This window comes from Camelus bactrianus, chromosome 6 (genome assembly GCF_048773025.1).
Source record: "Camelus bactrianus isolate YW-2024 breed Bactrian camel chromosome 6, ASM4877302v1, whole genome shotgun sequence".
Classification (NCBI taxonomy): Eukaryota; Metazoa; Chordata; class Mammalia; order Artiodactyla; family Camelidae; genus Camelus; species Camelus bactrianus.
The window spans coordinates 58,336,242-58,352,987 of record NC_133544.1 but is presented as its reverse complement, the minus strand read 5'-3'; the positions used below and the strand labels follow the sequence as shown (position 1 = coordinate 58,352,987).

Genomic DNA, 16,746 nt, shown 5'->3' with positions numbered 1-16,746 from the left:
GTCTTGGCTCATTTTCTACAAGTGTCTGAAGAATGACCCAAATGGCCAGGAATCAACAATATAACTACCCATCACACGAAGGTATCCAAGGAACCTTGTTCCCAGAGATACCATCAGCCTGATCTTACAGAGAGTGAACCCCAACGCTTAAGTTTTCAGAACTTATTTCTTTTCCTTTTGCAAAGAGATAAGACTAATTCTATTCACAGAAAGACTTTTCTCTTTTCCGTGTATCACAGGACCTGACAGTATGTTTATTTGATAATAATTCTCTTTTCCCGCCTGCCTCAAAATTTGCCATTATCCCCAATGTGATTGCAAGTGCTTTGAAAACTAAGTTAATCATTATTATTGATTCAAGCCCAGTGTTATCAATGCAACCTATTAATTTAAGAGTGTTTCCATACTTTCTGAATAGCAAGCAGCCAGATAACCACGGCCCATGCTGCAGATTTAATTTGCCAGTCAGTAGACCCAGATGTTTCCATGTGGTAAGCAAACTTTTTTTTTTTTTTTCATTTTACCAGTATCCAGGAGAGCCATGGGGAATCACTGGTGCGTGACACAACCCTCTCCTGTCCTATAGATAATGTCTGTATAACTAGAAAAAGTATGTGAAAAGTCCCTCCCTCTCAGGATGTTTCTCAACACCGTGCAATCAGGAGCATCTCGGCATACAGGTGTTAAAAGAAGCTTCCACCTCATGTCTAGCATTAAAACTTAAACTGATGGTTGTTATTCAGCTGAAGACAGTATCAGTGCACAGTGTCACCGATCTGGTCACTATCTCTGGGAGGCTGCCAGAGCTTCTGCACTGGCTTCGTGGTGTCGTCTGTGAAGGAAGCCAATTAAGATCGCAAGATAGTAGCTGGTAATAATCAACTTCTAATGATGCTCCTGCCTGAAAAGAGGTAATTAAAATGTGTATATGGATGACCCCAGCTTCTGTCAGATCCGTGTGGCTGTTACGCTGACAACATCCATGTTTTGTTTAGGAAAAGGAGTTAGTGTTGTCCAACAATAAAAGCAGCAATTTAATAATACAGAAAGGACTGCCTTGGAAATGCACACCAGTTTCAATTTCATTGCATCCCTGACAGATTTCAGCTGACTGCAGTCTCCTGACTGGTCAATAGTTTGTTGTTTTGGTTACTTACTCTGTACCGTCTCTCTCCTCCCCTCTCTATCCTCCCTGTCAACAAGCTACACATCTCCAACGCTCCCCCCAACCCCACCCCGCAATGTGAGTTTCTGGGTTGTTGTTGTATTTCACTTGGACTAGGTCTTATCTTTTTCAGGTGCTTCTTGAAATCAAAGACTATGTTTTGAAAAGACAGACAATTCATTAGATAGCCAAGGAAGCCCATCCTCTTATCACTTGATCTGCTCAGGGACATAAGTGCTTCACACTTTTCCCCTTCCCTAACCCTGCAGTCCAGAGCTTTCCTGTCCACCTGCTCTGCTCTGCTCAGCTCATCAATTTTCCCCAAGCCAGTTAAGTTCCTTGAAACCCATCCACTGAGAGGTGGCGATAGCTCTCTGAGAAAAAGAAGAAAGAGAAAGAGAAACAGAATGCAGCTTGAGGCCTTTATCTTGATCACACTGTTTGTTTTCGCATTGATGTCTGTAATGAAACAAAGAGGATTTAATCGTGTTAAACAAAAGCCTGTTGGTACCCAGAGGAAACTCATTTAACTCTCCTCCAAGTCGGAGAGTTTCAGGTTTCTCGTCTTCCTCTTTGCCGGATCCACCAGGCTGAGTTTTTTACCTGGGGCTTAAAATTGTGAGGTGTGAAACTCTTCTTTTGTTTTGACAGGTGCTCTTTGCTAAACATCAGCCTAGCCTTGATGGTGATAATACACAGAAGGGGGAAAAAAACTTCAGAGACGCTAATGACTGTAGTTACCCAACTTCTGCCTTCAGTGGCTTTTGTTAGCTTCCCCTCATTGGAGTCCTTTAGGATAAAGTGGGAAAACAAATTGGGCTGGTGGGAGGTGAGTTGTGAAAGACAGCTACGAAGGAGAAGACCCAGGAACCACCGGCATCTCGGCTTCCCAGGAAAGAAAGAAGAGTGAAGAAAATAGGCCCAAGATAGCTCTTTATTGATCAAGGAGTTACCTGGCAGGACTGGCAGCGCTAAGTGTTATTTGGTGGAAGAACAGACTCACAGGTGACACCGGTAACTTGACACTTGGCCAAGGAGTCTCCAGACATGATCCTCACTTTAGAATGTTGTGGTCAAGAGGGTGGTTTGAAGTCAGTGAAGCCTTCACTTTGCTAACTTGAAACCACCCTTGTACATTTCTTTACTGACCATTCCTTCCCAGTGATTCCAAAACGGCGCTCCCGCATTTGTTTAAAGCACCAGCTTCCTTTCCTCAGTCCCTACCTGCCGTTGCGTTTCTCTCTGTGCCTCCCACTGTCCGTCTCTCCAAGCACACTTACCTTGACATCACTCTTGAGGAGCAGAAACTTTCCCCTTCTGCGGTCATTGACGATCTGCTATGCTGACCAGGATCTCCGCGGTAAAGACAGCTGAACCACATTTCCCAATGGTGAAAAAACCCTGGCAGAGTTGCCTTTGTTATCAATCCAGAAAGTTCCACTGCTCCAATTTTAAGTAAAGAAAAAGCACCTTCTCTTTAAGCTGTATAAAACCTCAGTCTTTCTCCATCTTTATGTAGGCAGTGGCGATAGGAGTAGGTATAGACTTTCTCCTAGAATTAACTCGGACTCACAAAAGTTTCATAGAAAATAATAATAGAGAGGTGGTGTGGATTAGCAGTTAAAAGTAGACCCAGACCACCCGAGTGATGCTGGGTAAAGCTGTTTGGGCTGCAGATTCCTCAACTTTTAAACATATCTACAATAGCACCGAGATCATAGGATTGTAATAAGCCATTTAATTAATTCATCAATTAAGTAATGTAAAATGCTTAGAAGAGTCCTCAAGCCATAGTTTGGGTTCAATAAATGTTAACCATTATGATCTGCAGCTGAGTAATGGTCTCAAGTCAGGCTGTTAATTCACAGAGCTTCATTCCCTTCCACGTGAACTTCATCTTCCAAGCGCTGGCTTCGTGTATTGGCCAAGGCGTGGGTGGACGTGCGCTTGTATTTTCACGGTGCAGGGCTTTGCCTCCAGCAACCGTTCTGTCTTCTCAGGAAGCCAGTCTCCCTAGTTTCTCCCCCGACACATCCCCAACATAACTAATCGGGCAGTCTACCAGCCCTTCTCTCTTCTCACTCAAGGTCGTAAAGAGGATGGAATTACATATTTAGTTTCAACAGCAAGTTTTCTTGAGCAAGACCTAGGAGGCAGAGGAACAATCAGGAAGCTGCAGTTCTTCCAGACCCTCGCTGACCAAATGGCCACGTCTTCCTGTGCCTGCTCTGACGTCAGCCCCACACAACCTCCATGTCTTTCCTCCTTCTCCTCAGCAGTACAAGGAAAGTGGATGGGTCCTGATCATACAGTGCTGCTGCTGTCTCAGAGCTGGAGTTTCCACCTTGGAAAGAGTATCTTGGATGCTCTTGGAGCCAGTGTGGTTTTCATACCAAAGTTTGATTCTTTTATTACAGCTTCTTGCAAAGTGAATTATAAACCGATGTCTTTGCAGAAGAAAGAATTATTTGGTAGGAAACTGACACAGATGAGAAGGCTTAGTAAAATGGCTAATAACGTGGGTTGTTACTCTTCAGAGACAAGAAAATGAGAGGCAAACTGTAAATTTGGTGGATTCCTTGAATCAAATACCCGGCATTAAGTGAAAAGGTGACAAGAGAAAGAAGAAAGAAAAAGTGGGAACCCTGACTCCTTCCAAAACAGGAAGATACTCATCCCTTACAGATGCCTTTATCTTGATTTTGACATGATATCCTGTACTTGCTTTAAAAATAACAGGTAACACATGAATAGCAAAGGAGCCATCCAAAATGAATAAGCCTGAAACTGAAATGGGAATCACACGTGGCAAGTAGGTTCTGTGCAGAGTTCTGTTTAAGTTCTTCTCAACTAAACTGTAAAATGAAACCAAACAAAATTCTAGTGTCACCTCTGACAGTCGACACTAGACTGTCGACATTGTTGGGTGTTTTTTTTTTTTTTTTTTTGGCTAGAAAATATGTATCAGTCCATTTTACTCCTTTCCATTACCTATTGTAGCTGGATTTTTAATGCAGATTTATAGAGGGGTTTCTTACAGCAATGATTCCAACTAGCTAGGTATTCACACAATAAAGAATAATAAAAAGTGTTCTTTCTGCTTTCGCCTCCCCAAATAAAAGTTATCAGGTTCATAAAGATTAAGTCTTACCTTTAGCTTCTCTCTTTTCTACCCTGCATGTCCTGATACAGTGAGCTGCTCCTGCGTGTGCCTGTCTGTACAGAGGACAGTCAAAAGTTCACCTGTGGCACACAAATTACTTTGTTAGGGCGCCATCTGCTGGCGTCAAACAACCAAAGACATTTTTCTTAAAGATTAAATGGTACCCGAGTATTAAAACTAAAGACTTCGTTATTTGATTCAAATTATAGAATTATCATACAGACTTCTCAAATAGCTTTCCAGCACATCATTCCTAAACACTCCAATATAGTAATATGAAATGTCACTCTATTCTAACGTGAGGAAAATGGAGGCACCAGACAGTGCCTTGACATACTGGTTCCTGATCTGTTTGGATTCAAGTTTCATTTTTTAGTTTCCATGGTTGCCCTGACTATATGAAATTGTGTTCAATTTTATCCTTAGAAAAGCAGTTCAATTGCTGTGTTTGTGATTACATATGTTTCAACAGATAAAGTCTTAATTTACCCATTCACTAAGCTCATTCTCTTTGCCACAGTATAAGTGTATATACAATTTATCGCCTCACCATAAAGCAAACTTAGCAGGATAGTCCTTATTCTTCATGTTCAATATCAATACCTAGCCCACCTTCTATAAGAGGTTAAAAAAAGAAAGGAACTACCCCCCCCACCCCCTTTTTAAATCTTTATTTTTACTGTGTGACCTTGAGCAAGTCACTTAACTTCACTTAACACGTTGCCTTTTCTTCCTAACCTGTAAATTTCAGATACTAACAATAACTACCTCATGAGGTCCCCTATCCAGTTATCTTGAGTGTTAAAGGAAATCATGCCTAAACATTCTTAGAACACTGCCTGTAACACAGGTAACACACAATAACTGTTAGCTGCTTTACAGTTGTTATCTAAGCAAATCAAAGAATATGGGTTAATACCAACTAGAAAACCACTGCTTTAAGTAACTCTGGGGATCCTTAACCTCCTTCCAATTGGGAGACATAAAATGGGATGTGTATTTATATTTTGGAGAATATGGAAAGAATAATCATTTTCCTTACTCCCCCCTCCTTCTATGAGCACTTAGCTGGTTTATAGCCACAACTCCCTTAAATCTTACAGAAAGTCTCCCGTAGCCTGACACCTACTTCTCAACCCTCGTTTCTCACTCTGCTCCGGCCACGGTAGCTTCTTCCGGTTGCCTGAGTAGCCAGCCTTTCACTCCCCACACCTTTGTGCCCGCTCTTGCCCCCTGCGCCTGGGACACGCTATCCTCCTGCATTGCCCTGCCCCCGTCACCTGATCTCTCAGCTCTCCTGTTAAGCTTTAAGACAAGGATCAGACAACCTTTCCTTGGGCTCCCATAACACTCACTACTCATCTACCCCACGCTTACGCCATCACATTTCGACAGGGTGGGGAGATGTAGGGTCCAGTTTATTCACCATTGTACTTCCAGCCTCAAGAGCGGACTACCCAGTCGAGACTAGATAAGCATTTATTACATAAAGGACTATTCAGGTGTGCAAGTTTATTTTGGGGGAGTTGAAAGAGAAAGCATAAGCTATCTCCTGCCTACAAGCTCTGTCTTCAGCAGCGACCATCTTCCTCTAGTAATTTTCATAAGGGCACTGCCAGGGTCACTCGCATTCCCTGATATCTTTTTGTTTACCTATTTGTAGCAAAAATCAAGTCCGTATAATAAAAATGGAGGTGACTGGGGGTTTTCTGGTAGGCATGGAGGAATTTGTTTCTAATTTCTTTGTTGACAAATCATAAATATTATTTTTTATCCTCTTAACAATGATAATTTTCATAAAGGGTATATGTGTAGAACTGTTTATTCAACAAACATGTGCTGAGTGCCTACTATTTACCAGGTACTCTTCTAGGCACTGGGCAGAGAAGACAGAAATTCTAAACATCACTGAGTTTAATTAGACCGTTTTGATTTGTTTTGTTTTGTTTGCTTAAGTTTTTTCGTATCTGCCAAGAGAACAGAAACCCAAATGACAGTGCAGAACCCTGGGGCTGACAACAGGGGGAGCTCTTACCACCCCTGCCTCCCGAGGGAAAGGGGAGGGGTGGTTTCACCGAAATTCCAGTTTCCTCCTTCTTCCTCCTGCTCTTTCCTTCCACTGGCTGAAGCCTAGTGAAGCCAGAGGGAGGGAAGTCCAGGGGGAGGCAGCGCACATAGTTTCGCTCTGGAGACAGAGCAGCGGCCACGAGCAGCAGAGTGGACCTGGAAGGACAGATGGAAAATGTCCAGCACCAGCACTCACCCTGGTTGGGAACTTTTTAATTATTATTATTATTTAGTCTCTGAATCTTGTCTACATGCAGAGTATTCTTTCAAATAATTGACAGTTTTTGTGCTGCACAGTTGGCCGCACCTGTGGGAAATTTGGGCCTTTTTTTTTTTTTTTAAATAAACCCAAGCCTTTTAAACAAATATTAATGTTCTGTATATTTGGAGACTTCTTTTTTGTTTGTTTCAAAAGGAGAGGTTTAAGGGATCTCATATGAATGAATAATCTTGTTCCAGACTGTGTCTCTGAAACTCATTAGAGTTTTAAAAGAAAATAAAGGGGAAAAATAAAAGAAACTTTTAAAAGGAAAAAAAAAGAGGGTTTGAAATTCTGTGACCATGGAGGAGCTAGATGCCAGTTATTAGCAGCCTCCCTGAGTTTCTCCTGGAGCCGCTGCAGAAGCAGGCATGACTTTGTGCAGGAGCCTGTGGCCAGGACAAAGTTACATGCAGATGGAACAAAGGTGACTGAGGTCCCGTGGCATCTTTGAAGAGACCAAGGTTTCTTTTCAATAGTGGAGGTTCAATCTGAGTGTGTCCGAAATCCAAAGACACAAAAAGCAATAACACTGTATTAACCTTTGTGTCATACCCTCCATTTTTTGGTCATTTGTCATGTCATTTTCTTTGAAAATCTTACTAGAATTTTGCTTGGCAAGGCTACTATACATAAGATTTGTGCTTCCATAGGAAGGGCTTTTTTCAGTCATTGATAACTCAGGTAGATACACTTACTTTGAGGTAAACTCCTTTTCAGAACGACTTATTGTTACTTCTTTCTGAAACCCCAGCTTCGCATCTCCCTGCCCCCAGTTTAAATATTAATTAATTAATCTAACGGCATGGTACTTCACACTAACCTTGTGTCCTATGTCATGAGCATATCTGCTTCTGTGACTTCCTTCTTCTAGGAGTTAGAAATCAAACAATATTGGGGACATTAAGAATAACTCCCAAATTGGTAATGTAAAAATTTCCCAGCATTGTTTTGTGCATTTGTCAATTTGGATGGTTATCATAGTCTTTGTAGTTAGGCCTTGACTCCTATACAAAACAAACGACCAAACAAGCAAACTAAGCATTTAAGTGGGTCCCCCAAAGAAATCAATATAGGAATTGAGGATGTGCACCACGCACCCACTATAACAAGCGATGCTCACGGGAATGTCAGAAGCCTGGGGTTCTAGTCTTGCTGAGTCTCAGTGAGTGACTTTCTCAGAACTTCAGCTTCATCTACACAGTGAAGGGCTGGGCCAGATGCCTTGGTTCCCGTCCAGAATCAGACTTCTGTGGAATAAGTATAATACGACATATCTCTCAGAGTTTTGACCTGCTGTCTGGTTTTTTTAAACTTCTGGATTAGAATCTATTTGAGGGCTGAGTCCTCACTAACTAGCACGGTGCCTGCAAGATGTGCAATAAATATGTGCAGGACATAACACTTCCCTGAGTTGTTTGAGCATAACTCGGTCCCTGGAACTATTTCCAAACATGTTGTAACTCTAGCTTTAGCGTGTTGCGATGTTCTGTTTTCAGCTGCTAACAATGTACAACGATGTAGGTCAACAGAGTGTTTTGAATGTTTTAGAAAACTTGGCCAGGGTTAGAACTCTCCATTTGATTAGATTTCTGGAAAGAGGATTCGAGTACATTTATCTCAATTGGGCAAAAGAACACGTTTGCATTTCATATTTTAGCTAGAATTTTACCTAGAAACCTGACACTCAGTTCATCCTTAACTAATGCCCTTTTTAAAGGTGACGCTGTGTACATGCTATGAATCCAATGCTGGTGTCCCCCAGAACCTCCCAAATCACCTGTTGAAGCCTTAATCACCAATGTGATGGTGTTTGGAAGTAGTTAGGTTTGAATGAAGTCCCAGCAGTGGAGCCCCCAGGATGGGACTGGTGTCCTCATAAGGAGATGAAGAGCTCACAGCTCTCTCTCTCCACCATGTGGGGATACAGCAAGAAGTCGACAAACAAGAATAGGATTCTCACCGGGAACCAAGCCTCCTGGCACCTTGATCTTGGACTTCCCAGTCTTCAGGACTGTGAGAGAGAAATTTTTGTTGATTAAATCACCCAGTCTATGGTATTTTGTTAGCTAAGACAGCAAGTAAATCATTTTTGTTCACAAACAAAACAGAATCTCACGGTAAAGAATTCAGGTGGGTAATAGATTCTTTCATAACTAAGGAGTAAGAATTCTGACAATATCATGATAAGAAGGGACCATATGGAATACTGACACCAATAGCAGAAATTACCAGCTCCAACAGACCGCAACGTTGATGGAGTGACTCAATGACAGAGAGATTTCTAGTCCAAAGCATTATGCCTCTGGGTTTACCTGACCATAAACCTCCACTGCTGGACTTAAACTTCTCCAGGTTGGGAATTAGGTCTCTTCACTGCTCTGCGATAAATCCTCAGAGAACACAGGCTCTCTGTAAATGCTGCCTTTCAAAAAAATACATAAAAGAACAAATACACTCTTTAGTATTATCTTGGTTATATCACATCACACCAGGCAGAATTCAACTCCTGTTTTGTTTATCTTCATGCTCTTTACAGAGAATACACTACTTTGTTGCACACAGTAGGTTTTCTTGAAACACTGAGAAAATTAATTCATATATCAAGGTGCACGCACGTGTGTGTGTGTGTGTGTTGGTTGCAAAGATGACAGGATGAGCCCAAAGCCCGAGCTGGAGGTTAATCAGCTCCAGGTAAATCAGCTCAAGAAAAGCATATTCTTATTTCAGTGCTATAGTGGGCTCATCAGAATGAAGTACAGCTAAGATATATGTGACCTACGGTTGTTTCCCTGCAGGAACCTCTTCACGAACTGGAGTAGCTACTTGCCCATTTATCTTGGCTTTTTGTATCTGTTTCTTTCCAATTCTCTTATCCTCTCTTAATGTCTTCTTTCTCTAGTGTTCTCTCCCTTGTCCATCTTTCTGTGCTAATTCTAGCTGTTTAAGTTACATGATAGGCTTCCGACAGATACAGACTGTGAGTTTATTGTTTCCCTGAGTTTAGGAATTCTTTTCTTTTAACCCCTTTATTGTGGCATGGTTTCTGTGCAATAAACTACACATATACCAGATGTACAATTTGATGAATTTTGATGGATATGTACATCCATGAACTCACCACCACAATCAAGATAGCTAACATTTCCATTACTCCCCAAGAGGTGCAATTTTTGAATTCCCAATTTATTCTTTCCCACCTCCTTTTGGAAATTCTTATCACTAGTTTATTCCAAATCTCCTAAAACATATCCCCAATTGTGATAGCAGGACACAATTTTTGCCTGATCCCAGAAACCTTTATCTTTCACTAAAAAATTTTACCTTTAATTCCAGACCGTGATTCACATTAACCCTTCGTGGTGAACGGCAATGCCTCCAGCCTGGGCTTTGGGCGGCTCCTGTCAACACAACTAGAACTAGGGAAGCTTCTACATTCCTTACTGAGTCACTCATTCTAGCAAAGCAAGGACTTAGTATCTGGAACTGGCAATCCTTAACTTTGAAGCACATTATCTTATCCTGCTCTTGTATACCACTGAACACTGAAGCATTTTCATTAACAAGTTAATCAAAACTGTGCCAGGTCAAATAGGCACTGTTCTTCCAGCTCCTCTAACATCGTTAATTACCACCTAGGGATTGCAGAATGTTAATGAGATAACATATTACTCATTCCAGATAAATCATAATGAATGTCTCTTTAAATTTGTACATTGTTATCAGCTTTCAAAAATGTTCAACTGTCTCTCAGATTCCCAAGTGAAGGGTCTTGCCTCATGGAGTGTTCAGAGACCAATAATCACAAACATTTTCAAACCAGATGTTTACCTCTCAAAGGCTCCTTATTCTAGTCAAGGTTCTTTGGGCTCAAGTAACAGAGAGATCCATTCAAGGTAGCTAAAAAGGAAAACAAAAAGTTGGTCATAGTGGGGTGTTAGTAAAGAAAAAAATAATAAAATTAGAGAAGAAATGTCAAGAATCCAGAATGGGGGTTGTTATACAGATGAGTCTCATGGGGGAATAAAATGGGTCTGAAGCTCCTCTCTCCTTGCTTTTGAATGCACACTCTCTCTCCTCTATAATATCTGTCTCCCTTTCTGTCCTGGCTGTTCTGCTTCCTTCTGAGCCTAAGCATCAAACCTCACATAAGGGGTGACAGTGCAAAGGTGCGGGGGATGTAGCTTAGAAACCAACAGAGCGGGGAGGGGAGGTAAATATGTAAGGACGAAGCATCCCAGCGGTGCTGTGGTTGTAGAAGGCACAGGACAGGGTGGAGGGAAGACCAGAAGGCAGGAATGTTCATCTCCATCTGGGGGAATGAAATTTTCATAGATTTCAAGGGAGAGAGGATATTTCGGCAAGTTTTCAAGATCAACAGATAAACATGATGGTCCCTCGTGTCTGGCAAAGTTGAGCCCTCTTCCTTGTCTTCCTGTTTCCAGACTGTGAGCTTCTCTCCTTTTTGCCTCATTTCAGAGTCTCAGCAGTCAGATAGGTTTGTGCCCATACCTCACTCTCAGTCTGTCTCGATTTTTCTGCTTTTCTCTGAGCCTTTTAGATCTCCCCTCTCTCTGTGGCCATTCCACAAGTGGCTTGGTCCTGAATTCCAACTCCCAATGCTCTAGTCTTCAGTTGCTTGATGTCTCTAGTTTGGAATAACCACGAGGGAACACTGTATGGAGCATCTGTAAATTCAGAATTTAGGTCTAGCTCTGCTGGTATGTAGTTATGATATACTGAGGAAACCTCATGTGACCTCAGTTTTCATATCTGCAAGACAAGGTGCATGTGTTAGATAATTTAGAAGTATACACTCTCTCTCTCTCTAAGTCAAGAATTACCACACACCTAGAATAGGACCTGAAAATGTTCATTGGGAAACCATGTGATGAGGAAGAATTTTGGAAGAAAAAGACCTGAATTCCAAGCCTGGTTCTACCATACTTTATCTTTATATAACTTCTTTGATCTTCAGTTTTCTTTGTAAAATAAAGCTAAAAGCTATATTTTGGTTTCATATGTAAATACACAAGGTAGAGCACAAACCAGCTCCCAGCAGAGTATGTGGTGTGTAGCAGACAGATAACCAATGGCATCTATTGCTGTTACTACCCTAAATTAAATTCAGGAAAGAATATTTAAGTTAATTCTGATAAGTGTATTCACCAGACTACCAATAATATATTTTATCAGCTCTAAGAATGTCATTCAGGACTTAATTATTTTTTACAAAAAAAAAAATGAACTGCTATGACCATTTAACAATCATCGTCACTGTCCTGGTGGCAGGACTATACTGTCTTGCCTTGTTTGTCTGTACATGTCTATTGCCATGCTTAATTTATAACAAAATAGCTTCCTGAGTATTAAAAATTAGAAAAGATAACTTTTAAAAATAAGTCTTACTTCTCCTGCGTCCATTTGGATATTTGTTCTCAGGAGTTTTGATTTAGGGTTTCCAAATAGCCACGTAGTTCTGTAACAGTGTAATAGGTGATGCTATTTTCTGTAATTTTCTAAAATAAAGTGTTTGTTTTGTAATATTTATAATAGCTACCTGATTTGAAGTGAGACCAGAGAAAGAAAAATAAACTTGTGTGCAGTGTAATTTGTTTTGAATTTGTACGATTTATTGAATGCTGCAATTTGACTTACTGCACACACAAACATCATTAGGAAACAATGAAAAATCACACACACTTCTTTGTCACGGAAAATTAAGGTAGAACATGGGAAGCCAGGGAAATATGTTCCAGGTTTAATGACTTCTTCCATCACCACCTGACTCTTCTGGCAAGTTCTACAAGAGAGGTTTTTCACCCTCTGCATCAGGACACATTGTTTCATGGTCTTGGGAAAACATTCTACCACAAGTAATCTGTTGCCAATAATTATAGAAATGTGTAATTGATGTGCATTTTAAGGAAATTAGAGCAGATTTAAGTTTATCCCAACAATGTCATTCTTGTTCCCAATTTGCCTGCTTTTCTTGCACAGAAGGGAAATGGATAAAGTCTCTAAAGAAGAAGCAAACAGAATTTAATGAAAATGTGAGCTCATTAAAAATTATATGAAAATGCATATGCTTACAAAAGTTTGAAAGGACAATGAAATTTTGAAAAGACAATGGGATAATGCTTAATATAAATTTTTTCTTTATGTACATCTGTATTCTCTAGTTTTCCAATAAAACTGCATTGCTTGTAGTAGAGGCCATTAGTTTTTGCAGTATATCCATATGCTCACCTACAATCTCAGCTCCCATGTGGCTACGTAAGATCATGTAACTACCTCTCAGCAATCAAATTTAGGAGAAGTGATGGGTCACTTCCTGTCCTGGGCAGCAAAAATTGGGTGTGATTCCTATTGTGTGTTCTCTCCCACTCTTGCTGCTAGAAACCCAGGATCTCTGGAGTTCTGCTTGGAAAGGAGCCTCACCAGATTTGCATCAGACTGTAATACGAGCTTATTGAAATAAGCCCCTGAGATTTGGGGGTTTATTTGTTACCACAGCATAGTCTATGCTATCCTGACTCACACATTTGTGTAACTTTTAGTATTTTTCTATTTAATGTTCATGAATTCACCTGAGGCAAGTGTAATTATTTTTATATTATGTATGGAGGAGGCTGAGACTTGGAGACATTAGTAACTTTCCTAAACAGGGAATTGATGAGCTGAGATTTAAATCCAGCTTTCATTTGAACTGACTTTTTTAAAAACTTAAACTATTCCTTTATTATATCATATATATTGTGACTTGCTTGTGAATGGAGCCACTAATTTTGCATCAAAGCTCCTTGGAGGGGGAGGGTATAGCTCAAGTGGTAGAGTGCATGCTTAGCTTGCACGAGGCCCTGAGTTCAATCCCCAGCACGTCCTCTAAAAATAAATAAAAAAATCTAACTACCTCTCTCCTCTCCCCTAAAAAATTCCTTGGGATTTGAACAAAAGTGATTCCTTTTATCCCTTTTTATTTTTATGTTTTTCAGTGATTTCCTGCCATGACCATCCTCACTGCATAAGTTAAGTCTCTTAATCTTTGAGGTAAAACCCAAGCTCCCCAATTCAGAGTTGAACAAGGCACTACAATTTGTTGCAATACATAGCAGAGAGCAGTCCTTCTCTAAGAAATCTCCTTCCTCATTCCAGTTAAATCTAGTGGGTAACTGAGAACAAATATGTGACAGAAGCCTGTGTGTCCAGGCTACTTGATGGTTCTGGAGGGACTTGTCCTTTATTGGACAAAGTAATTCTTGTGATCTCCTCATGAAGAATGGGCACTGTGGACCTAACATCAAGAACATCTATAATTTGGGTTGGCTTTCTAGGAAAAGTGAGATGACAATAATCATTTCTCCCCATCTTTTCTCTTACAGTCAAGGCTATGTGTTCTCAAGAGTTTTGTACAGGGCTCCCTGCTACTGCTGTAACTTTGGGCAAGTCCGTTCAGCTGAATAACGTGAGTAAATATGCAGCCTATTAACTATCATCAAAGCTTAAATGAGTCAAAAGCGGATAGATTTTTTTAAAGGAAAAAAAAAAATGAAGGAAATTTAGCCCAGCTGTTCAGCTCACTACATTTAAATAACATCTCCTGTATTTTGAAATAAAATGCAGCTTAAGAATGACTATGCTTAGGAAACTGTTGTTTAAAACCCAGTTTATTGCCTCAAGATACAGAGAACAAGTGACTTGAAGTGGCAAAACCTGTTTATGTCTAAGAAAGAGCATGAAAACCATGATAATGTTCTCTGAGCAGCTTCCAAAACAAATGTTTGAATATTCTGGAGATTTAAAAACATAGGAAAATCAAATCTCATGTGAAAAGGAGTCAGAAGATGAAACAAAATTATAATGAAATATGCAGTAATTATTATCTTGTAAGTAACCCAAACCTCTTAAAAATGCATCTGTACCATGCTAGTTATCTGGCAATAGCTACTGAACCTCTCAAAAACATTTAAAAAATTCATTTCTCTAGCACATTTGTTTCTTAGAGATTAAACTAAGAAATATAGAAACAAGAGCTCAGCCTAAGTGTTCATGGATGCTTTGGTTTGAGTTTTTACAGAAGATGGTCTTCTTTATTCATATATATGCTCTATAGTTTGATGTCATGAGTTTTATTTTCTGTTTAACACCTTACTAGAATGTGAAAAGGAGAGATTATGCCAATATTGTCAAGAGTAACAACCCCTTTCTTATTTTTATTAACATTTATCCTGTGTCAAAATTACTAATGCAGCAACATGTGGAAAAATATTTAAGAAAGAGCCAGGAAAGGTTATCAAGCAGACATATCAGCCCATAATAAACTCATCTGATAAGGTATTCATCTTGGACATAGTCACCTTTTTGTCAAGGTAGTTCAAATTTATTCTGGTATATTTTTGCTGATATTTATTAAATATGTAAGTATAGCTATCCATTTTAACAGGAAAATCTTCAAGCCACAGTACAGATGGAGTCATGCAAATAACCACAATGACCACAAGGTGGCAAAGTATACAAATCTACATCATTCAGATGGGCTCTTCCTGGAGAGAACATGGCTTTTAGAATGGGGGAGGGGATGGGGGGAGGGCTTTTCTTATGATTGTCTGCTGGCTAGAGAATAGCAAAATTACACTAATTTCTAAAATTTGATAATTACTCCAAATTCCTGGTTCTTGAGCTGAGTGTCTGTATCATGTTACTATTCTAATTTATTATAAATTTTTTTCCTTTTTAGAGCAAAGTTACATTTCTTAAATCCTAAATGTGTATTTTAAAGGCAAAATTACTGGGTCACTCTCTTACAGCATTTTAAATCCATCTGATATATACACGAGTCAGTCGGAAAGTGGGCGTTATTGCTCCACAAATTCAGAACCATGATGTGATTATATGATTAGTGCTAGTTATCACAAAATTAGTTATTTATAGTTCAAAAAATTTTGGTTTAGAGAAGCTAGATTACAAGACTTCTTAATATCGTTGTTTCCAAAACTCTGTCTGAAGCCCCACAGTCCTTAGCCAGCAAATCTCAAACAGCCATCTAGATAAGCCACACACAGTTTATATTTAATATATTTAAAACTGATCTCATTATCTTCCTCCCCAGATGCCTACTCCTTTCATCTGATTTCTCTTCTGGGAATCCGATGGACTGTGACATCCAAGTCAGAAACCTGGCACTGCTTAGTATCTGTTCTCTGGTTTCCCTGAACCCTTCATGGTCTGAGTCCTGCCCACTTCTTTGGTTTCAGCCTCTGCCACTCTTCCGCGCACTTCTCCCAAACTTACCATGTTTCCTTTCCCTTCTGTGTCTTTGCTTGTTTTTGTTGGTTATCTAGCTAGTACTCTTACGGTTATATAAATCCATATAAGCTTTCTGGAAGCTTTTGGCATCATGTATTAAGTACTTCAGAAAATTCATATTCTTGTGTTTGTCAATTATACTTTTTTATTATTTAAAAAAATTTTTTGTTTTGTTTTGTTGGGGAAGTAACTAGGTTTATTTATTTTCTTACTTATTTTAATGGAGGTACTGGGGATTGAAACTAGGGCCTCATGCATGCTAAGCATGCACTCTACCACTGAGCAATACCCTCTCCCCTCAATTCCACTTTTCAAAAGTAAATCATCAAAAAGTTGGTCTGACATTTGCAATAAATATTACTTATAATAGCAAAAGAAAACTCAAGAAAACGCCAGAAAACTCAAAGTATATAGAAATGGTAAAATAAATTATAGTAAAACTCTTAAGAATGCTGTACAACTATGTAAATAGCATTTTCAAATAATGTTACAGCTTAGCAAAATGTTTGTTGTATAATATTAAATAAAGAACCAAGTTTGGGGGGTGCTGAGAGGACTCAGGAGCCAGACCACCTGGTTCCTATCCTGGTTCTGTCACTTGCTCACTACAAGCTATTTAGTCTCTCTGCTCCTTGGTTTCTCATGTATAAAATGGGCATGACAATAGCAGGGCTGTTAGGAGGATGACATGAGTCAATGCACGTAAAGAGCGGACGGCGGATGAAAGAAAGTAAGTGCTAAATAAAAGTGTGCTGATGTTACTGTTCAGGACTGGGGTTCTGTGAT

The 16,746-nt window shown here is 39.8% G+C and overlaps 1 long non-coding RNA gene across 1 annotated transcript in view; it reads right to left on the bottom strand.

Moving 5' to 3' along the window:
* LOC123619138 (uncharacterized) overlaps positions 1–16,746 on the bottom strand; it is an 85,952-nt gene that overhangs the window by 65,199 nt on the left and 4,007 nt on the right. The window contains exons 2-7 of the long non-coding RNA XR_012507564.1: positions 11,167–11,427; positions 10,486–10,554; positions 8,970–9,079; positions 8,618–8,668; positions 7,755–7,904; positions 4,317–4,408 (exon numbers count right to left, since the gene is read on the bottom strand). This is a non-coding gene — a long non-coding RNA (uncharacterized LOC123619138). The remainder of the gene's footprint in view (positions 1–4,316; positions 4,409–7,754; positions 7,905–8,617; positions 8,669–8,969; positions 9,080–10,485; positions 10,555–11,166; positions 11,428–16,746) is intronic.